This window comes from Balaenoptera borealis, assembly GCF_965194805.1.
Source record: "Balaenoptera borealis genome assembly, chromosome: 2".
Classification (NCBI taxonomy): domain Eukaryota; kingdom Metazoa; phylum Chordata; class Mammalia; order Artiodactyla; family Balaenopteridae; genus Balaenoptera; species Balaenoptera borealis.
In genome coordinates, this window is record NC_138867.1 from 41,228,975 (window position 1) to 41,253,940 (window position 24,966).

A 24,966-nucleotide genomic window follows, 5' to 3' on the forward strand; every position below is an offset into this window, starting at 1 on the left:
TGGGCCATGGTGAGAATTATGAAGAGGCTCCCTCATGGAGCACTAAATTTATATATGATCTTTGGAAATACCTCAGCACAAAAATGGAGGTTGTGGGAGATAGAGGTCATATTTGTCTATATGCTTAAATAATAATAAAACCGAGGTTATAGCTATAATAATTAGGTTAAATGTAGATATATATATATATATATATATATATATACATATATATATATACATATATATATATAAATTGTTGAGATTTACTGTTATAACTGTATAAAAAATCAATACTACAGAATCTCTTTTTGTGACATCTTATGATAAATTTTCACAAGTCTGACATGAGACTTTCTTTCCTATAGTGAAATTTATCCAACAGGTCTTGTGTTATCAACCATGAGTCTGTGATGCCTCTTACCTAATCTAATTTGTGTCACTCTTTAAAATTAGTGATATAAAAAAGACTGTGGGGCTTCCCTGGTGGCGCAGTGGTTGAGAATCTGCCTGCCAATGCAGGGGACGCGGGTTCGAGCCCTGGTCTGGGAAGATCCCACATGCCGCGGAGCAACTCGGCCCGTGAGCCACAATTACTGAGCCTGCGCGTCTGGAGCCTGTGCTCCGCGACAAGAGAGGCCGCGATAGTGAGAGGCCCGCGCACCGCGATGAAGAGTGGCCCCCACTTGCCACAACTAGAGAAAGCCCTGGCACAGAAACGAAGACCCAACACAGCCATACATACATACATAAATAAAAAGAATGTAAGCAGACAAGAATAGCATTAAAAAAAAAAAAAAAAAGACTGTGATTTTAAACTTTTAGCTCAGTTTTGGTCACTTTTTGTTATTCATTTTTAAGAGAGTAACTATGCTGCATAGACATAAAGGGGTTATGATTCTAGAAATACACTATTGCAAAGGACATAATTTATTTTGAAGAAGTATCATTTTAGCAGTCCTTATGTTTTGGCATCTTCAAAATTCAAATTCAAAGACTACAGCAAAAATGTATCACAATAAAACTATCAAGTAAAACAAAAATATATTCAGTAAACAGAATTTTTGGCATTATCCACCATATTTAAATATTACTTTGTGTGATATATTTATATTAGTTTCCTATGGTTGCCATAACAAAGTACCACAAACAGCGGGGCTTAAAACAACATAAATGTATTCTCTCAGAGTTCCAGGGGCTAGATATGTGAAATCAAGATGTCAGTAGGTCTATGCTCCCTACAGAGACTCTGGGAAGAATCCCTTCTTTCCCTGTGCAACTCTGGTGCCCTAGTCCTTCCTTAGCTTGTGGCAGCTTGTATCTTTCTATGTCTGTGTGTTCACATGACCTTCTTACGAGGCCATTTATTGGATATAAGGCTCATCCTTATCCAGTATGACTTCTTTTTAACTTATCTAATTACATGTGCAAGACTATTTCCAGATAAGGTCACATTGTGAGGTTCTAGTGGACATAAATTTTGGAAGACATTCTTCAACCAGTACAATGTCCTGGAAAATATCAAAATCAGTGACACTAAAAAAAGACTGATTTTAAACTTTTAATTCATTTTCGGTCTGAGTAACTTCACATTACATTAAGAGATCTTCAGGTTGGCCTGCTGCTGGAGTCAATGATTAATCTTCTGAACAATTGACTAGTAATATGGCCTCCCATGAGTAGTTTAATAACAAAAACTCTCAGTTTTTCTACTAATTAAAAGTGAGGGGTTTGGGCTAATTTAATGTTAAGTTATTTTCTCTATCTAAAATTCTTTGGTTCTAGGTAGAGTTACAGACATACTTCATGGTCTTGATTTATCCAGCAATTTCAATTATATTAAATAAACTTAAGAAAACAATTTAATTTAGTAAGGCAGGCAAAATTAACCCCCAAATGAATTCTCTAAGTTTCACATATTTTATTTGATATAGAATAAATAAATTAAAAAACAAGTTAGAAAATAGAATAAATAAAGTTAAGGAGACTTTCTTTTGTATTTTCTATATAATTATCCAGAAATTTCTCTTATAGAAGAATTAACTTATTTAATGTGAAAATATGTTTCTTAGTAGTTGGTACCAAGAAAGCTCTTCCAAATCAATAACAAAACAGTAGATAAATGTCAAGAACCAGTTTAGAATCAAATAACTATACTTAAGTATGTGCACAAAAACTAGATTTTGTCACCTACTATACATGTGTGTATAAGCTTACATACCTCAGTTATTCTATGTTTTTGAAATATTTTTGCTGACAAGTTGAAAGTTTATCAAGACTATTTCTCTGTCTACTTTGTTGAGGAGGGAATGGTTATATAACTAGCAGAAGCAAAATCTGAAAAGCATGGCAATTTAAAAAACTGACACTATTTAAACAGTGTGGTTCCTTCCTTGTGTTTCTAAACATCTCAAGAGATGATTGTAAATTCATTGATTTGGTTATGAACCCTGGGGATATTCTTATTTTTTCTAGAATGATGTTCCCCTAGGAATCAATTTAAGCATATATTTTTCTCTATGGTGTATGCATCCTAATAGCCATTCACAATCAGTGATATCATCAGCATTTCTTCTTTACTGATGACTGAATTTTTAAAAAAGCTATCAGTTGTCATATTCCTGACATATATATATTTATATAACTAAGTTACTTATATATTTATATATCTAAGTTAAATATCAAATCACTACCATTATATAATAAAAATGAATGCCCAGAGAAATGTACAGATGAAAAATCCCTTATTGATTTGGATTTATGGGTAAATTAGTCTGTTACAGTATTTTTCCCTGTGAGGCAGTGCTATACGCAGGAATTGTCTGTTTTAGACAAATGTTCTGATATTAACTGTAGGATTTGGGACATGTTAATTAAATTTTTGAGCCTTGTTTTCTTCATTTGTAAATATAAGCACAACAATGCACACTTTTTGTGAAGAATAACTGCAAATATGTGTGAAGAATATTTTATATAAAGGCCATGTTCCCTAAATGGTGGCTGCTCTGAATGATCTAGGTATTTGGATGTTTTCCCATAAAATGCAAGAAAAAACATTTAAAATTTGTTTATAAACACAAAAATGCTAGATCAGTAGTTTTGGCTAACTGAAAGCACATATATGCAATCTTATTTTGAAAATGGAAATTGTTAGTCATATAATTGTTCCCTGGCGTGTGTAGTAAATATATGTCAAGTTTTATTTAAGAAAGGGATTCATTTAAAAAATAGTAAAATTAAGGGGTTCAGAGTACATCTTTAAAATAATATAATTCAAATATTGCCAACTGTTGTTCAACTGTAGTTGTTTTCCAGATTTGCCTAATCGTGGAAGCCCTCTGGGTTAGGGGTAAGCGGGTTTCTTGGAAATACCAAGTCTTGGACTCCACTCTACACTTACTGAATAAGAACCTTGAGATGCTTGGCGTTGGGTTATAAATTCATTTGTTGGGGGGAGGATTATATATCTCTAGAATGTTTTAAGCTTAGGAAAGTCTGGGGAACATTGAATAGAAAACTACACCCAAGTTATATGGCTACAGATATGAAATAATAATTTTAAAATATCAGAAATGGAAAGAACTATTCTCCTAGATAACTTCATTCAGTGGGTCAATTGTCCCGTTATTCAGAGTTACATTTCAAAGGTGGTAGTTGCATGATAAACCTGTGATGTTGCTTTAAACCAAATATTTCATACAGCATGACTGAGGTTTTCTACAGGTCGTGGGGTGTTGCTGGTACAGGTACTGAAATTGCCCAAGTTAAAATAACCTCTCATGTTTAATGGAATGAGAAATTGGGATCCAATGGTGTACTTTTCTGGGTAGTTGAAAGAAAGCTTGATGAAAATGGTGGCCTAGTCAGCAAGTATAACTGGGACCTTCTACCAGAATGAGAACAAGGATTAGACCTTTCAAAATAGACTGTTAGCTCCCTCGCCTTCTGCCTAATATTGAAATGGTATGTACATTCCCTTATTCAATACAGTAGATTATAGCACTGTTGTTTCTGGGTCAGCAACTATAACTGGTAACAAAATCTCAACCGAACACTGGCAGAAACAATATGTTATTCATCTACTTTTCTAAGTCTTCATTTTAGTTCAACAATCTATGGCATATATATTACTCTAAGATGCTGATCTCACTCCCAATGAGCTAGGAGTGAGAGCAGAGTTAGGGAAGGCTTTCTGGAGCGGGGCACCAATTTATTTGAGGGAATGGGAGACAATGGCCATTCTCAAGTTTAGGTCAGGTCGTTCACAGCGTGAGAAATGCTGAGATACCAGTATTAAACATAATATTATGCATATGTTTTTGTTTTTAAAATTAATTTTATTTGTCTATAAAATTAGATTATACAGGGTACTGGTACGTGATGAAGTTTTGAATTATCTATGCTATTTTAGAGACTTCAGATTTTCTCCATAGTTTTAATGAACCCCAAATCACTAATATTATCAAAATAGATGTCAAATGTCAGAAGTTGAAAATAGTATTCTCTAATTATTAAATTCTAATCTTTTGGCCGTTTCTCCCAAATTATACATTTCCCATTTTCAAGATGTATAATTAAGGCCACACTGTCTTTTAAGTTAATTCTTATTCATTACAATATGTTACAATTTGTATTCATAAATTAATCAAAAGAGAAACTTAAGCACTACAATCTTTCTACATCTAACATCTATTCCTTTATCCTTCTACAGCATTATGACTCTCCTGGATTTCATTACCACTGCATAACTTGTTCTGTATTCATGCACTTTAATATAATGTAGCATCTCTTATTTAATTAACAACCTTTCTATTAGGATTGATCACACCACTTTATTTTTCCCATTGGTCACTATCCCTATTCACAGTGCTTTAGATCTTAGGCAAAATAATTTGAATAAGAAGTGGTTCATAAATGTGCTATTTATTCTCTAGTTCATTCCTGTCTGCTCTCTGTTCTCTACCTTTCTCTGAATGCTTGTGCAGGAAGGTGGTGGGCTTCCACTTGGGCTCTTCCAATAGAGTAGGTTGTAAGGTGGTAGGAGAGAGAGTTCAGGATACTTCTTGTCTACTTTCCTACTTGGCCCTGCATTTCAGACCACAGGTAGCTCAGAGGACACCCTCCGCCTTGGCTCAAGCTGTTTTTTTATCTCTGGTAAAACTATTTGACAACCTTACTGCATTAGTCCTGGCAGTGGTAATGACGTCTTGCTGCCTCGAGTGTTTGTTCCTTGTTTTGTTTTGTTCTTAAACTTGCCCTTTATTCAATCTCTTTATTTAAACCACCCAGGGAAAATTCTGCTTCCAACAGAGCCCCAGGCTGATACAAAAAGTTAAAAAAAATCAACACCCCTAAAAGCTGTAAGAATGTAATTTTAATTTTAAAAATCTTGAAAATATATGGTCCATGTGAACATTTTCAAACTAAATGTACATCATATGCAGATATTCACAAAACCCAGTATTTCATATTGACTTGTGTTGATAAATATACCTTCTCAGGTAAAATATACCTTATGATAAAGTAATAGCAATCACAAGGGATCAATATTTGATTTCATAGATTTCTGTGCTTTCACCCCCATCTTGGTTCCATTTCAGATCATTCTTTTTCACAGAAAACAAATAGCTGCTGGTATTAAGGGCCACCATTACTTCTCCAGCTTTTTCACACTGGATGTTATCACTCTTTAGTTCACAGTTGCTGAGTTAAATTTTAAAAAGTCGAATTGAGCAAAAAATATTGTAGTACAAGAAGAACCTTCTTATGTAACATTTTGAAGTATAAAAAGTAGAATTTTTCAGGATTGATAACATTATTTGCAATTCATTTAAAGACTTAAAGACTCTTTAAAATTTAGAGATTAAAGAGGATTAAAGTTCCTGCTAAAGTAAGGTTAAATAGACGTAATCCATGTGACCATCATATAAACCAGTGCTATCTAATAGGCATATAAAGTAAGCCACTAATGAAAGCCATATATGTTAATTTAAAATTTATAGTAGTCACATAAAAAAGTTAAAAAGAAACAAGTGAAATTAATTGTAATAATATATTTTATTTAACTCACTCTACCGAAAATACTCTTTCAACATGTAATCAACTTAAAAATTATTCATGAAAACTTTACACTCTTTTTCATACTAAGTCTTCAGAACCCAGTGTGTGTTTGACACTTAAAATGCATCTCAATTCAAACAAGCCACATTTGTAGTTTTCAAGAGCTACTTCTGGCTAGAGGCTATGGTATTACCACAGCCATTAACATCCTGGGTGCCTAAAACCCTAGATCGAAATAAGGAAATTTGCTTTCTGAGATTCTTTTTCCCCTGTTGCTCTTCTTCATCGCCTACCTGTTTCATCCAGCCCTGAAGATTCTGTTTCTTTGAAATCCTGATACCCAATCTCTTCTGTACGTTTCCATCAGAATCCACAGAACAGATCTCTTTGTAAACACAACAAAAAAGTTCTGTTCACAATACTTCCTCCTAAAGAGAGTTAGTAATCAGACTCTGTAAGGCTCTTGCTATCACTTATTGTGAGGGCAACAGGTGGTGGATGAGCCATTAAACCACACTTCCCCTCAGACCACAAGCTTGAAAGACCAGCGGGGCGCAGGGCCGGGGGTGCTCCCGCTGAGACCCAACTCCTGCTCTCACGCCACCTTTCCAATACCTGGAAGAATGGTTAAGTGTGGATTATAGCTATTCTCTTCACTTTTGGACCCAGATTTGGCTGTAATTCCACTACTTTAATACACCCTGTTTACACACACCCCTTGAATGCTACTCAGGACTTAGTCAACAATGAACTCACACTTAGTGTCTTCCCTTCATTAGTAAAAAAATTTGGCAGTTTGTACATTTGATCTTTAATTAAATTTTAGTGAATAACAGATGTAGAGAACAAACGTATGGACACCAAGGGGGGAAAGTGGCGGGGGTGGGTGGTGGTGGGATGAACTGGGAGATTGGGATTGACATATATACACTAATATGTATAAAATGGATAACTAATAAGAACCTGCTGCATAAAAAATAAATTAAATTAAAAAAATTTTAGTGAATAAGCATTTATACTTTAATACACACTACTATATATAAAGTAGATAAACAACAAGGACCTACTGTATAGCACAGGGAACTATATTCAATATCTTGTAATAACCTATAACGGAAAAGAATCTGAAAAAATATAAATGTATAACTGAATCATTTTGCTGTACACCTGAAACTAATACAACATTGTAAATCAACTATACTTTAAAAAAAGAGTTTATACTTTATCTGCTCTGTGAACTGTTTTTATTTTTGCCCTGATGATCTCTGGGTTTATGACAACAGTTCCTAATTTTATTATGGTGAATCTAATAACAGAGGAAAGCAAGCAAGCAAGGCTGGAATAAAGTTACATGCACACCTATTCAAGTGTAGTAAGTTCCCAATAATTAATTGACTTTATCAGTGTATTCTAAAGATATCAAGAAATTGCTGGAAAACATTAGTATTATATTAAGGTTGGAACTGGCCTCTGAAATTATACAGACCTCAAGCGAAATACCAGTTTCCAAGTTTATTAGCTGTGTGGTATTGGAAATTTCTCCCAGCTCTATAAATCTCAACTCTTCATTTGTAATGTGGGGATAAAAATAGTCTTTAACATATGGTTTTGGGGGTAAATCAGATAAATACATGACTATGCTTAACATACAATAGCTTGATACACAAAAGAGTGCAGTGAGTAATGCTTATCATTATGATTATCACTATAATTTTTTATAACAGGGCCACCCACAGGCTAAGGGAAGTCCTTCATTCACTCGTTCATCCACCTCATATTTACTAAACAGCTACCATATGCTGGGTGCTGTGCTAAGCAGTGAAGGTACAAAAGTGAACAAAATGAACAGGGTCTCTACCATCATGGGTCTTAGCCTATTACAGGACACAGAAATATACCTACATGACCCTAACAAGGTACCTTATGGAGGAGGAACAGGGTGCCATGGGGGAACACGAAACCCAGATTTTGAAGGTGGGAGCAAGAGTCAAAAAAACCTTCTGGTGAAAGTAATGGACCGTGTGAAGCTGTCGACTAGTCAGAGGGCAAGGAGGAAAGTGCCAGGATTCCAGACTCAGGGAACAGCAAATGCCCAGAGATAAACAAGTGGGACACATACTAGGAACAGACAAGACTTCAATAAGGCTGAAAGGAAAAGCACAGAGGCAGGACTGGCAAGGTTTGCTTCTAGAAATGTAAGCAGCTGCTCATCTGTATTAAAAGGCAAGCAAGCCTGGGTCCTTAGCTGAGGAGTGACTTCTTCTCTCTGCTTCCAGGGGCTTCTACTCTGTGACTCCCTTTTCCCCTCAGGGTCATTATTGATTCTTATCCTAGCCCAGGTTTTCTCTCTGGGGAGACTTCCTCTCTGTGCCCCACAGTCTACCCCTCTACTTCCTCAAATGTGGAATGGCTCACGACATCATCTGGGTTTAAAACACTTGATTGCCTCTCTTTCTAATTATTTTCTTCTCCTAACATAAAAGGCACTGCTCAGTCTCATCCATCTGAGATTGATACCAGATAACAACCATTTCTCTTGAGCAATTTTGGGTCTGATGGTTCTGTGTCCTGACTTGAGTGTGAGGCGATCCTGTCCTGGCAGGGAATTTCTGGAGAGTGGCCACTTGAAACCAGTCTGAGATAGAAAGGAAAAATCTCACAGGCAGTTTATTGTCACGGTGGGGTGAGTTACCAAAATTTATGATTTAAGGGGACTTTCCACTCTTCCAGGAGGACATGGAGTGGAATGGCTCCAGAATACAGAAATACAAAGGTTTTAATTTTGAAAAAGATTTTGATTTGGGGGTAGGGAGGGTAGGGGATTATGCATGTGATAGCTTTTGCATATCTTATGCTTACTGTATCAAAAATTTTCTGTATATTAATCAACTTCCTTTAGTGTTCTGGACCTTAAAGTTACCTATATTCATTTTGCCTCAGAATACAAAAATATTAATATATGACATGGTCTTCCTTTTTTATATTTTCATTGTTAGAATAAGTATTCATCATTAAGCTATATAAAAGTACTGCCAGAAGCTTTTCAGGACTGTGAGTGATGAACAAAATAAGAGTGTGGATAATCCAGTGGAATATGCATTGAGTATACAATGAATAGAAGTGAGTTTTATAAGAATGGAAATAGAGTGAAAAAGATCAGGAATTTTCACCCATCTTCATCATACAACTAATTTCATCTCATTCTGTACCAACTTTCTTCCACTTTTTAGAATCTTTGTCATTTAATTTCCTTGGCCTAGAAAACTTTATTAGCCTTCTCCCACTCACAGCCATTTTTTCCTCCTTCAGATATAGATCAAAATCCTCTCCAGAGAGTCTTTTCTCTTACTTTAGGCTAATAACTCCAAATGCATTTGTCACACACATGTACTATACATTCTCTTGCTTTGCTAGTGTGTATGTGTATGTGTGTGTTTCTCTCAGTTCATTGAGAGCAGAGAGGACATTCTATTTTTTTGATATTCACACATTTTTTAGCACAGAGAAGATGTCATAAAATCTTACTCAATGCACAGGCAAACCTGTATATTATTCCTAAACATGCTAGATATTTGCTTTGTGAAGTAGGGGACACTAAATAATTGCTCCATATTTCTGTTTTTACATCCCTAAAGTAATATTTGTTAGCTACCTTGCAGATAAAGCTTTATGATTATTCTAATAACATGTTTCCTATTTGGGTATATGTGAGGATGTACAGGTGGAGGAGGGAAATTACACAGACTCTTCCATTGCATCAACTACTTTCAAATAGAGGTTAAGCTCTTGGGGAGAAAAATTAATTTTGTAGTCCACATTGGCCCTATTAGTATAGTCTAGTAATAATTCATTAACTATTTTTTCTTAAGACTCTTAAAACTTATTAACGGACCTTCTAAGGAGCTTAACTTACTCAAGTGAATAACTTGTTCACATCCACATATGGGACATTTATTTGCCCTCTTCCCTAGTAAGTGCGGCAGAGTGGAGATCAGTGTGTAAACTTGATTAGGGACAAATATTTCTAGATGTAGCCGACTGAGAACGTTCCCTCTTGCATAGATTTTGACTTTGCATTATTGTGCGTTGCAGTTTTGACTACTAATTCAGCTCTATCTCATTGAGTAGTGGAGACAGGGAGGGGTCTTCGTCATGCATAGCTGTGTTTAAATCTGGACTCACTCTCTCGATGTGTTCTAGGGCAAGTTAGAAAATTTCCCTAAACCTCCACTTCCCCTTCTATGAACTGAACATGACAATGATACTGACTTCATGGGCTAGTTGAGAGGATTATAAAATGCTAAGCACAGAGCCTGGAAAACAAAAAATATTCAATGAAAGAAAACTATGATTACTATTACCACTCCCACTACTATTATGACTTGTATTCCCGCTACAGTCATTTATGGAGAAACAAGATCTTCTTGGGCTGGAGAGCTCTTAGTGGTCATCTAGTTTAACTCTTCTGTTTTCTACTCCATCAAATACTTAAATTTCTTCTACAATATCCCTGATATATGACTATCCAGTATAGTCTTCTTTACTTGTCAAGTTTTACTTGAAACCTGCCCAAACTGGGAACTCTCTAATTCCCATGAAAGCCCATTTTATCTTTGGAGGGTTCTGATTAGGAATAAAAACCTACATGCGGAAAAGCATTGAGACACAATGCTATCTGTGTGTTCAGAGGACTCTAAGCACTTGGATATGTCTGGAGAGTAGGATGTTGGTTTGACATATGTACGGTGGGTGCTGGGGGCAGGGGGTCATGGTGAAAGAAATGGATCTAGATGGCAATCTGTGGCCTGATAATGAAGAAACTTCACCATGTTTCATCTTTATAAGATTTTAAGAAAGGAATAATGTGATCAGATGGGTGTTTTAGAAACGAATTTGCACTGCATTACTCAGGTTGTATTGAATGTGTCTGAGAAAGTTGGAGACACTGACCTGTTTCACCCACACAGGTTCAGTTTGTGCAATTCACTATGGATGTGATACAAACTTATTCATGGTGACTGCCATTCATGGTGACAGAGTCAAGGGACTCTGTAAGCAGCAGATGTAAACTCTAAAAGCTCAGCAGAATATTATATAGTCTATGTGTGCTCTATAGAGTTTTAAATGATTTATCTTTTGTTCTAGTCGATGTCAACATAGTCAACTGACCTATTGTGAAGAATCATGTAAGTTTCCAGACCATCTGGGTGATCTCCAAGTGTGAATTTTTGCCAATTGCTTTCCCCTAGAAACACTTTGAAAAACATGTCTATAAGCTGTTGCAAAGAAATGTTTGCAAAACTATTTAGCCTTTTCTGCACATATAACAGGAAAAAACTGTTTGCTTTAATGAATAAATAATGTTATCTTTTTCAGACAAGTAAAACTTTTTAATTAAACTAAAGCAAGTAGATAGTTATAATTCACTTGTCTGGAGGCCATTTATCTGGCCTACCTGGAACAGCTAAGAACCTACAGATAAGAAAAAAAGTTCTCCTGAGAAGTCAAATAAATATCCTAACGCTCTACGCCAAAGCTTGTGTAGCTTCTTAAGTCTTCATGTCTTTTCATCAAGTCCCATTTTTTGTGTGTTTTACCAAAAATCTAAACAAGTTCGGTATTTATGATTTTCTGATCGTTAATGAGTACATTTGTGTCAGGGGGACGACTGTATGTGTGCTTTGGAGTTTTATTGAGTTGCATTTTGTAGGCATAGACTAAACAGTACTGATGACAAGAGAGAAGCAAAGATTAGAGACAAAGAAAAAATCCTGAAATCAGACAAAGAAAAGTCTCTCAAATGGCAGTAAACTGTAGCCATTTATAGTGCCATTATATCTGCCCCAAACAGGCATCCAATCCATTATGTTGACTTTTTTCCAAGAAAATGTGGAAGTGTCCATTTTAAAAAGGATTTTTCACACCAATTGACCAAAATATATTACAAATATTAAGAGATAACCTTCAGTTATCTGCTAAGTCACTCATATTGGATACCTTCTCCAAGATACTGAATGGATAAATGAAGTTCTGCAGTTTTTGCTTAAATAACAATTTCCATTTTACATGTTCAATATTACTTCTAAGTAACACATTCATTAAACAGTAATTTATTGTTGCATTTCCCAAAGTATTTTTCTTAATAAAAATCAATGGTTCTAGTAAATGGCAGGAATCCAGAACTAAATAACACAATAATGCTGTTTACCAAGTGCTTACTATGTGCTTTTCACTTTGTACTGTACCTAGGTGGTTTCATTTAATATTTATAATACACATAGGAGGCAGGTATCATATTATTCCTATTTACAGATGTGGAAGCAGAGGCTTGAGAGTTTGGCCCAAAGTCACAAAGCTAGCCAAGTAAGTGAGCCAATTTCCAAACCTAGGTTTGCATTACTAAGCCCTATGTTGTCTCCCATTGCACTGCCATATATCTCCAAGGCTTCTGAATTCCTGTGATTGGCATGTCTGCAAATGACACACTGAAGTCCTTTAAGGGATATGTATCAGGTTGCAATTGGCTGCTTCTCCTCCAGCATCAAGTTATCTACTCAAGTGCCAAGCTGCTCTATCTTTTATCTTTTTAACACTTTCCATTGTCTGAGTGTCTGCAGTTTGCTGCCTGGCACTGGTTGGAATAAGAAACGGCTGTTCTTGCAGCCACTAGCCTCATTATAAATCATTCTCCTTGTGGTCAGAGCTGCCACCACTGTTTCTCACCTCCATCGCTTACCATACCAAATGATCACTTTCCTCCCTTCTTGAAACTTCTGTCTACCATGTAGCTTTTGTATATGAGTTGTGGATTTCACCACCTAATGCACAATGGGTCCCACATTATTCCATAAGAATAAGGATCAGAACTCAGCCTCTATTTTTCCACCATTTTGGAACAACTCTTGTAATTATTAGATACATTAGGGCCACATGACCCATTAAGACTCTCCTTAGGTTGTCTTCATGTCAGACTAATTCTGGAAACCAGAGGGTTTCTGAAGGCTGAAGCCTAGATAGCAAGTAGTGTGTGTGTGTGTGTGTGTGTGTGTGAATATGTACAGAAAATGAAAAGCATAGCAAAAAAAAGCATAAGGAAATTTAGGGATTTAAGACCAAGATTACTCAAGTCTTAATTAATAAATTGATTAAATCCCAGGAAACTATTTACCTCCTTAATTTATGTGGTTCATTTAAACACAGTTCAATTGCCAATAGTTGACAAAGCAATGCTGTGATTATAAAACAATATATAGGTAAAAGTGAACTCATTCATCAACAAAATCTCAGGGTGTTAAACTGGGTGGAGTTAAGGGTGAGTAGCATTTGAAAGTGTGACACAATAAATAAACAGACTAATAGAAATCCTTTAAAGTAAGATCCAGTCAAGATAGTATTCTGCTCCAAAGAGCCAAGGCAACTCTATAAATCTCTCTGAATAAATTGGGTCAGACATAGCTTGTCATACCTCTTTTGCACAATTCTGGGGACAGAAATGGGCAAGGCCATAGAAACATAGTTCAAGTCCAAGCATAGGCATTTGTAGACTTAGAGACGAGAATCCTTTCCATTGGGCATTGTGTTCCTGACACAAGTTAAAGATCTGTATAACAGGAACGTATTACGATCTTCTTTGATAAAGGAGAACAGGAAGGAGACTCAGTGTCAAATGCAGAAAAGGACAGGGAATGGGCAGGATAGAGACAGCCTTCTCATCCATAGTTAGCTCAGATTTTCATCAACCCTTTAGTGAGCAAATATTGAAAATTAACACCAAAAACCACACAGTGGTCACATTACCATATCATTTTAGTTTATATACTTAGACTCTTTAGAGAAGATTTCCTCATGCATATTCCTGGCCATGACATTCCTTTACTTCAGCATTTGTGTAATGGCTTCACTCAAGTCCCACTTCTCCTAGGGACCTTTTCAAAGCACTCTAGGACGTAGTGATTTCTATTTTCCTTAGGGATCTTATGATCCTCACCATTTATTTTAGTCCTCGTTTATATGTTGTCTTAAAATATGTGGTATCTTCAAAATTTAATATGATGCAGGTGGGACAGCTTTTGATGAGGGAATGATTTGAAGCAAAGAGACTATTTTAAAACATATGTTGCCAAATGCATGATGAAGAGAAATGGAAGAAGGGAGAAAAAGAGTACTTCTATGAATTCTTGCTATACATGAAATATAGAATTCAAACCAGGTTGGTCAGTTTTTTCAGAACTAACTTCTAGAATGTTTTCTATAGCAAGGTCAAGTCCTTAGGGAAACTTCATTTTCTCTGAAATTTAGAACCATCTGCACTGTGATCTAAAGCTCTGGTTTTTTCCCAAGTTGCTTTCTGTATTACAATATGTCTCTTGCAAGATACAGACCTTGTCATCTACTGCTGTAATAGGATAGCATTTTCCAACACGCGTTTCATTGAAATATTGTCCAAGTAGACATTCTTTGAATAAAGTCTCTAAGTCATATGACTTTGGGAAACATTGCATAACCTAAGCTTTCTTTGACCAGCATTTTAAAATGTTTGACATCCTCTAATATGATAGCATGCTTAATTTAAAACTATGGCAAAACTCTTTTTAATTAGAGACTAATTTTCATTGAAAAAACTTAATTCATGATCATATAAGGAATTTTTGATATTACAGACTATTTGTCAAACTTAAAGTCTGGAAGACACATCACAAAGAACAACGTATTTTTAAGGGAAGAATTTAGTGCCATCACAGCTTTAAATATAACCCATAGAGATAGTCTGTTATCACCACTGTAACCAGTTCCCTTCCTTCTATCTCTCTAATTCTTTAGTCGCTTTGGGAAAGCAAATCCCGATGGTAGCACAGCATTACAACAGAAGGTGATAACAAAACTGCTCAAGTAGAGAAAGCTCCAAGTTTAAACTGCTTTTACTCTAATTTGTTCTCACTCTACTGCCTATATGTTGCTAAAACAACTAATTGATTCAAAGGGAAGGAATCCATTATATTACTTAAATTTTTTTTTTTTAAAGTGAGTGAGCTCAACATAAGCAACTTGAAAGAGACATTTAGTGAGTCTTGGAGCATATTAAGTCCTCTTCTCTCCTGCTCCCACATAAAATATATTCCGATGAAAAGACATTGCAACTTCCATAATATATCAAAGACAAATCGACAACCTAGGCATATTTTGCCCTTTGTCTTTGCTTTCCACAGATTTATGTGAAAGCTGTTCTGTCAGTTCCTGTGGACATGTGTATTATATCCTGGGTGTGGCTAAGTAACTAGAAGTCTCCAGATTACACACTAAGAAATATGAGAAAAAGAAAAAAAAAATTTTAAAGATGTATTTAATTCCAACCTATTCAAACCTTGATGTTCAGTTCCTGGTACAATTTTTAGTCTGAAATACGTTCACTTCTTACACTATCCACTTTTATTATATTTTGGAACATTATTATAATGCTTTCCAGAAGTTAGTATTTTTTCAACTTCAAGCACAGGGCAACATGATACGGAGGCAAAGTTTCTCTATGGACTTAGGGAAGAGCTTTCAAGGTTTTAGATAGGACAATGCTTAAATGGATGGGATGGGGGTAGAGTATGCTAGAAAAATGCTTTGGGGGGCTTTATTAACTTAAATATACAAAACAGGTTTCTTAGACCCTTCTAAGTGAAGTAAAATATAGGAATATAAAATGGTATCTTAAATTTTTCTAACTTTAGGAATAAAAATTTCTAACTTTTAAACACACTTTAAGTGTTTCTCAGGCCTCTTCAGAACTGAGGTCACGGCTGTGCTGGCAAACGGTGCAGTTTTAGCTGCACTTAGGGTGGAAGACCCGGTTGTTAGAAATGCTGATTGTTCTAATTCACTGCTCGTTAGAACCATTGGCATGAGTGGCACTCCGAGGAGGTCCATGTGTCTTCTATTCTCAACACTTTATTCCCAGATGAGTAAATAGTCAACTATATCTTTTGCTCATATCTACATCAACCCTGCCCAGAGAAATGCTTTATGTTACACATTTTACAAAATATATAAACATATAAAATATTAAATCATTAGTATATTCAACTCCAATGCAATTCGATCTTTCTAAAATTATCAACTATGATATACCCTCATTCAATAATATAGACAGAACTACATATTTGAAGTCCAAATTAAGAAAAACAACTAATTTGCCACAGTTTTACTTTGCTGGTATTTTAAAAGCCAGATGATCTAAGAATACACACATTTACTTATCTCATGAAGACATAATCACACTGTCATCCATTTTTGAACCACAAAAGATGGATAGTATAACATGTGCTTAAAATGGATTCATTAATTATCAGAATAGATAAGTGTTTCATCAGGTATATACAGCAGATAACATTTATCTTTTCTCATAGAGGAAAAAGATTAAAGTAATTCTTCTATACATATTGGGAAGTAAAAAGCCTGTTCCACTGAGACTTTCATAATGTGACACTAGATAATATACTTTGCTACAGATGGTAAAGTTACACAAACATAGATACAGATGACTTATTTCATATTCAGCTAAGGCAGCTGAATGCTAGAGGAAAGCCATTCATTCCCACCATAAATATTACACAGAGTTTATTTTGTTTCTTTATAAATATGGAGTCACCATAAAAATCTCACGGTAATTATTAGGGATTTTCTTTTCAGAAATTGCAGAATTCTCCCCAATATTATACAGCAGGTTGTCAGTACCAATGGTGAGATACCACACATCTAATCTCAATGGTGACTACTGTAATACAGGACTTTGGACTTATAAGGGAGGAAATCATCAATTGTTACTTATTGATTCTTTCTGTATATTAAGGGTGATAGATTAAAAATAATTTTATGTTTTTCGGAAATTTAAATGTGCCTATTAAAATCATTATTTTCTATTCATTTTTTTTGTCTATGACAAAATTTGATATTTTTCTCATATATTGTTTAAAGCTCAAGAATTCTATTCATCTATGTGTGTTTAAATGCCTCTGAAAGGAGAAATAATATTCCTTTATTACTGACAATTTTTGCCAGAAATAATTTTGGGTAAAATGAGCTAGTAGGTAAAATGGAAGTGAAATCGATTTTTCACTGGAAAGTAACGGTGTTACTTAACAGAACGCACGAACATAATGTATTTCTTATGGATACCTAAGACTACTGATAAAATAGATTTCACAAGTTCACTCATTTGCTTTCTCATGAGTACCTTAAATTGCTTGATTGTTGATGAGTAAATGCCTCTTGACTATGTTTGTTCCTTATTTCACATTGTTGAATTAAGGAGCACTTAGATCACATGACCGAACACAGCTCTACCCCCTTTCGAGTGCCTTTACTTTGGAACTGGGAATATCTAGCAATGTTCTCTAATAAGTTAAAAACAAATTTTATGTACAAGAATTGTATGTTTCTATTTACACACTTTTGAATTGGCTTATCTTTTGTAATATATTGTAAAATATTAAATTTAATTTACTTCTGCCATTTGCTAACTGTAAGCCACCTGGTTACACAAGCACCCTATAGGAATGCTCGTTAGGAAAGCTGAAAAAAAGAGGTTTTTTTTTTTTGCTTATTAGTTTCTAAATATCTGATAGATGCAACATTTGTTTGTTCATGGCATTCAGTTTAACTGCATTATCTCACACTCAGATTTACACTTACAAAATTCTATGAAATCAAGTAAGCTTTTTTAAACTTAGTGTATAGTGTGATTTTGATCATGCCAAACATTTTGAATCGTAACACCGTTGACTGGATAACAAACTGTTCCCCACATAGGCAATGCACTGAATAATGTATTACTGCTTAGGGTAGAGACACATGAAATAATTCAGTTGTTAGTAAACTACTTAAATGCACTTTGCCAACCTGAGTGAAACAAATGGTTAGAGATGTTAAAAGGAAAATACCAGAAATGAAAGCAGTCAGATTTGTGTGTTGTTTAATTTTAACTGCACTCTACTAGCAGAATGAGAGTTTGCCCTATTGAAATCATTATCAATTCATTTGAGGACTCAAATAAACATTGATAAAGGGCTCCAGGGAAACATAAATGGCAAGAATGCTCAAAACAGGGATACAGATGCAGCCCACTGTTTTGGGACGACAAAGCTTTTCTTGCAAAGGTTGTGCTGACAGTATGTGTTTCGCAGATTGTTAAGAATGTTTTAATGGCTTAAAAAAAATCTTAATATAAATTAAAAGTTAAAGAAAGGGGATAGAGTTAATCTCTTGCTATTTTGCTAAAGCTGAGGTAAATTTCTAAAAATATTATTTTAAAGTCATTGACCATTAAGTGCACAATTGTTACTGGGAATGAGAAACACAATTACAAAAATTTAAAAATTTTGAACCATTCTATGAATAATCAGATATATTTTGGCTAATACCAACCATCTCATCCAAAATAAATTATCCATGGTTTACCTAACCAATAGTATTGTCCATGTTAGTTTAATTGAAAATATTCAAAAGCTAATTTTGTGAAAAGTGTTTGTTAAAAACAAATGTTAAAATAAATGTATTTAAATATAAAATAGATAATAAACCATAAATATAAAATAATAAATAATAAAAATAAATTCACTCTGGAAATAATCTTTCTAAAAACATTGGAACTTTTTTCTTTTTTTTCTTTTATAACAGCAAGTCATACTTAATATTTTTATCCATGTGTACATAGCTGAATATTTTAGTCCTAATTCAATGGTCAACGTGCATGAGATTGTGAAAATTTAGGATGAGAGTTATTTTACTGACTTAAATGCATATTTTTCCACAGCAAGTATAGTCCTTCACTCTAAAAGTCAGTGTAAATAATGAGCAAGTACTCAGTTCTCTAATTATGTTAGATTTAGCTTGCAGCCGATTGAGTGACAGCCGTTTTTCTGAGTCTCTCTCCTCCAGCCTCACTCCAGATTAGAACTGGCAACTTCCCCTATGCAAATGAACATCTAATTAGAGACACCTCCCAGTCAATAAGCCACTTTCTTATCACCAGTTATATTACCTGACAAGCCCTTTCTCTCCAGTCCTGGCCCACCAAGAATCTTCATTCATTTTCTCTTCTTCTTCTCTGCAAAGTGAACTGATCCCGCATAATCCCTGGAATAATGTAGTTTCTCTGTGGAAGAGCAGCTTCCCTCTCCCTTTTTTACATCAAGCTAATGGAGCCAGTAGGTATCCTATTGATCTTTTCTCTATATGGTTTCCACAAGGATTTGACAGACTTCCTTACAGGTTAATCATCCAGGCTTTCTGAAGTGGCTATAAAGCTTTGTTTTTGATTTTTCTAACTTTTTTTTTGAAACCCTTGCTCATCTGTAATCTTTAAAAGCCCAGTTGATGCCATGCAGAGCAAAGCCTTATTTCTTTGCAGAACTAATCTAGACACTGTCTAGTGTTGAGTACAGTTGTCTGATTCAAATCTTCTGTTACAAAGCAGATGACATCTAGCTAGATGTCACGAGAAGAGCCTAACAATGACAATTCACTTATCCTTTAGAAAGAATCAATTCTCCCACAATGCATCTGTCAGAGAACTCTCACTCAGTAAAAGCAATTTTTCTAGCTGTCTGACACTGTAATTGCTCTTAAATTTTCAATGAACGTTTTACAAGGACTCCCCTGAACCATGATGAAAAACTTAACTTTTTTCTAAAAATGAGAGGCTGACAGGATGAAAGAGGTCTTTCTCTTTAAAGCCTTGCTTGCTTGAGTAGGAATTCTTTCATATCATCAACAAGCTGTTGAATAGAGGATAGATTACTTTCCATTTATTTCATCAATCAGATTAAAGGCTCTCCTTCACAATGCCCTTTAAACAAGAGCTGTTTATGATGTCCTCGCAGGTTTGACTTTAATGTAGTATTAAATCACTACGGACAGTGGAGTCGGTAAGGAATATAAATATGACGAATATCTGACAACATTTAAGCATTGCATATATTTTAGTCATTATCTTCATTCTTGTCATAAAAGAGAGGTAAACAGAAGAAGAAAAACAGCTATAGATTTGTTATACTTCAGTCTGGAAAAAAAATCAACGCAATTTCCTTTTATGGATCAGTAAGCAGAAATGCCAAGCATAGCAGTGGTTTTTTTTTCTCAGACCAGTAATTTAAAAGAAAAAAAAAATTGAAAAAAAAGTAGAGATTTCTTCATTTCTATTCTTTTCTCCATATGTATTTACAAGCTTTAGACCTCTGAGGCCATGCCTTCCTGGTGAGTTCAGACTAAAGATGTTAGGTGGTATAGATAATACTCTATTTTAAGATTTTCCCAAAGTAAAACAAGGCCAAAGAGCTGTTTCTGATTTTATCAGTAATATGATAGTCTTTTCAGAGAGAGATGTATGTGTCAAATAGGTTAAAATAATTGCTTTAATATGTGTGTGTGTGTGTGTGTGTGTGTGTGTGTGTGTGTGAATGTGTGCGTTTGGTGAGTAAATGATTTAAAAAAAATTGAAAGGCATCAAAATTCCTTAATTCAAATGTATGACATACCTGTGATCAAACCTTCTCTCTGAGGTGCATGGTGATACTGCAGTTGTTTTAAGATAAAAATACAGTTTAAATTTCAATCTCTAATATGAACTACACCAAATAAGAGGGAAATTATATTGTAATTGTAGAATAAAAAAATCAAATGGTAGAAAGGAATTTCATAGCTATCTTGCCCCATCTTCCACCCTATACATGCAGCCCTTGTATTTTCCCATCTTCAGCTGGAATATCTTTAATAACTGGAATCTCACTACATCCCTTGCAATATATCTCCTGACAATTCTGTTTGTCAGAAAATATTTTCCTAATCTTGAGTCCAGATTTTTATTCTGTGATATATTACCCATTGTCCTATAGGCCATTGTTTCTATCTAAACTAACTTTTAATATATATGATACTCGAAACAATAAATATTCAAGTATGCAGACAGTTGCTTTTCTGAAGACAGTTCTCTTGTCCTCTCCAACTTCCCTATTTGAAGCTAGTCACTGTCAGTTCCTACAACAGTTTTTCATGTATTCATTGCAACAGTTTCATAAGCTTGGGTAAGCCATTTGGAGAAATCAACCTCAATTGACTTTATTTTCCTTCTATTAATCTGTTCAGTTCTTCATTGTTTCCTATTTTACTAAGAAAACTGAGAATTTCAGGTGAGAGTTTCCTTTATCAGTACCTGCCAAGTTATATACACTGATCTGTCTGAAACTCATTCTTCCATCTTCTCTTATGGCCACCATTCCTCTTTATCTTTGGGGTACTTGTTTCATTGATGTTCCTCTTCCCTAGGTCTGCAAACTCCCCTTATGACATTTTATTGCTCTTGGCAAATAAACTGGATTAAATTTCTACCATTAAAAATATATAAAACCTATGCAACGAAAAGTCCACTCCCTCTAATTATTCTCATTTCCCCTTCTTCCCTATTACAGCCAAAATTCTTGAAATAGACGAACCTCAATATCACTACCTTTTCTTTCTCCCTTTCAGTCCTCAATCTATTAGAATCCAGCTTTAGATCAAGGTCACTAAAATCCTTATGTCCATATCCTTCTCTCTTCTTACCTTAGTTAATTTTTCTTTGGTATTTGACACCATAACCAAGGAGGTTGAATTCTGAGTTCCTGTGTTCTAGTTACTTCTTAGGAAGCTCATCATTTTCTCCTTGCACTTCAAATAGGAGTTTTCGCTAGGGTTTCATTGTCAGTTCTCTACTTTTTTCACACTACAGTTTTCCCCTAGATGATCTCATTTAGTTCAAAGTTTTAACCACTAACTATGAAATCTTTGTCTCCATCTCAGGCTTCTCTTTGAGCTCTAGATCCAAATATCTAACCGTACATACTGTACAATTTCCCTGATTTTCTACTGCCAGAAAGAATAAAGCTGATACTTCTTTTCCTATTTGGCTTCTTGTTACTATTCTTCCTGGCTTTGAACCCAGAAAAGAAGAAGTATGACTGAAACCTAATGAGCATACCATGGAATTCTCTTGAAATTAAACCAGGGGCTTACATTCCTGGCCCTTAGGATCAGTAGAAATAATAAAATGAAATTCATCTAGTTTTTCCAACCATACTATACCCACCAACCTACCCAAATTTGCCAAAATCTCTGCCTTCTATCCTGTTACAATGGTTAGTGGATGACTTGTGTCGACTCCGATCCAAAGCAATCAATCACCTTCACCACACTCTGAGATATCAACTGCTCTCACCTTCCCAACAGCTTTGTTCCTGCACATTTTTCTTTTGTTTTGCACCATCAATTTCTTTCTCTCCACACTGGATCATTCCCAGTAGCATACCCACCTTTTTTGTACCTTCCAACCTTAGAAAATGTTACCTTGGCTTCACAGCCTTCCTCAGGAATATCTTCAGTTTTTTGTTTGCTTTGCAAACTAATCTTGAAAAGATTTTTCTCCAGTAACTATTTGTATTTTCTCATTTTGAAATTTCTCCTCAACCTACTCCATCTACACCATACTCTGAAACTACTATGTAAAAGTCATCAATTAGTTCAGTGTTCATTTGCTATAGCTAGATGTAAGTTTCATGAAATCAGAAACTTTGTCTTTCTTGCTCACCACTGCATCCCCAAAGTCTAGAGTAGTTGTACACAATAGGTACTCAATAAAAATTTTTTAATAAATGCATGAAAGACTTTTTTGTTGACCACCCTGGTGTGTTAATAGCACTTTTATTTTTCCCTTCTGGTGTATTCTAAGTGACATTGTCATAGTTTGGACTCCATTTCCACATGCATTAGGACTTCTGATTCAAACTCACAGATCATTAAAACTCTATTTTCCCTTTCAGTCTTCTATTCTCTTTGTGCTTTCACTTGTATAATCTCTATAGATCTGTATTACTAGGTCATTGATTCTTTGTGTGTGTATAAAGCCCACCTAAAGAATTTTTCAGTTACAATATTACATTTTTGTGTTCTAAGATTTTCATTTGGTTCTGTTTTACAGTTTCCATATCTGTCCTGAAATTCAGTTTCTTCACCCATAATATCCATCTTTTCCTGTAGGTTCTTTAATATATTCATCTTAATTATTATAAAATCTTGTCTTCTAATCTCAGCATCTCAGTTATCTTGTCTGATAATTTCAATATCTTTGTTATCTCTCAGACTGCTCCTATCTCTACTTCTCACCCTGCTCCACTCTGGTCTAGAATTTAAATTTTCCTGTTTCTTTCCTATGTCTAGTAGTTTTTGATTATATACTGAACATTGTGAATATGTTAGAGAAACTGTGAATTCTATTATCTTTCTTTGGAAAATAGCGAATTTTGTTCTAAAAGGCCATTAACTTACTGGCAGATTACCTTAATAACGTGAAGGCTTGCTTTAGGCTTTACGAGAGAGTGTCTATTTCAATTGTGCCTTTATTCTTAGGCCAAATTCCTTTTTCTTGGAATTTGGACTTTATTTCTTACTTCTGTGCCTCCAGAGTTCAATGTAAAGTCAAGTTGATCATTCTCCTCTAACTTAGTGAAACTTTAAATCTAAGCTCTGTCTTTTCAACAGATTTTTGAAATCTCTTTTCAACTCATTCAGGCTTCCAGCTATTATTTTTATTTTTTATTTTTATTTTAAATGAAAGCTTCTTTCTTTCTTTCTTTCTTTATTTATTCATTTTTGACTGTGTTGGGTCTTCGTTTCTGTGCGTGGGCTTTCTCTACTTGTGGCAAGCGGGGGCCACTCTTCATCGCGGTGCGCGGGCCTCTCAGTATCGCTGCCGCTTGTTGCGGAGCACAGGCTCCAGACGCGCAGGCTCAGTAGTTGTGGCTCACGGGCTTAGTTGCTCCGCGGCACGTGGGATCTTCCCAGACCAGGGCTCGAACCCGTGTCCCCTGCATTGGCAGGCAGATTCTCAACCACTGCGCCACCAGGGAAGCCCTCCAGCTATTATTTTATCTGGTTCTTGTTGTGTCACCTCACGTATAGATCATTCAGGTATATTAGCTTTGAATTTGAAGAGAGAATTTTTTCAAATCCCTTCCTCTTTCTGGCTTTTTTCTGGCATCACCGTTTCCATTTTCTAGCCATCGTGGTGGCTACTTCAAATTCCACCTCTGATTCCTCAAACTCTTTCTGTATGCAAATATGAACTAGCAAGTGTCCCTAGGTGCCAAAAAATGTATAATTGTGCATCTCACCTAGTTGGTCCTCTACTTTTAACGACTGTATTACCTCCAGTTTCTATTTACTGCTGGTTGATTTCCAGGGTCTTTCTAGAATTTTTATAAAACATATTTTGTCCAGAGTTTATAACTATTATCAGTGGATCGGTTACTATAATACAAACTACACTCTCATTATTCTGTTAATAATTTATAAAATTTGTGATTCAGCAACTGTAACTTATTATTAGGAATCACTTTTAGTTTATTATTTTTTTATTATTAATCCACAATACCGTATTACAATAGGTAAATTCTGATATTTCCAATGTTCTGTAAAACAAACATTTTTAGTTAACTTATTTGGTGACACTTATTTTACGTTATTTATTTACTCTAGTTAGTGTGGATATCTATCTGACTATATGCTAAAGATATATTAATGCTTTTAATTACAATATCCTGCTTCACACTTTGCTGAGGGGATTATGGAGTATAGTAGATATGAATCACATTTGATCTCTAAAATATAGAAAACCCCAAATTTCTAAACATATCTGGCCGCAAAGTCTTCAGGTAAGTGATTGCCAAATTTGAGCAAGAAAAAGAAATGTTCTGCTTTTGATCTAGATTAGAGACATGGTTAAAAGTGTCTTTGGTAGAAAGTATTTTTAGTTTTTTCTAAAAATCAGCAAGTACTTGATTTGGAAAAGGGCAGTGAGAAGCTGACAAAAAGCTAGTGTTAACATACCTGCCCAACAGAACAGTCTTTGCTAAT

The 24,966-nt window shown here is 35.0% G+C and overlaps 2 long non-coding RNA genes across 2 annotated transcripts in view; both read left to right on the forward strand.

The window, feature by feature from the left end:
• Window positions 1–24,966, forward strand: part of LOC309624471 — a 614,280-nt gene that overhangs the window by 457,511 nt on the left and 131,803 nt on the right. The window lies entirely within an intron of this gene.
• Window positions 213–12,477, forward strand: LOC309624461. The gene is made up of 2 exons (XR_014241945.1): window positions 213–473; window positions 810–12,477. It is a non-coding gene; the product is annotated as an uncharacterized lncRNA (long non-coding RNA).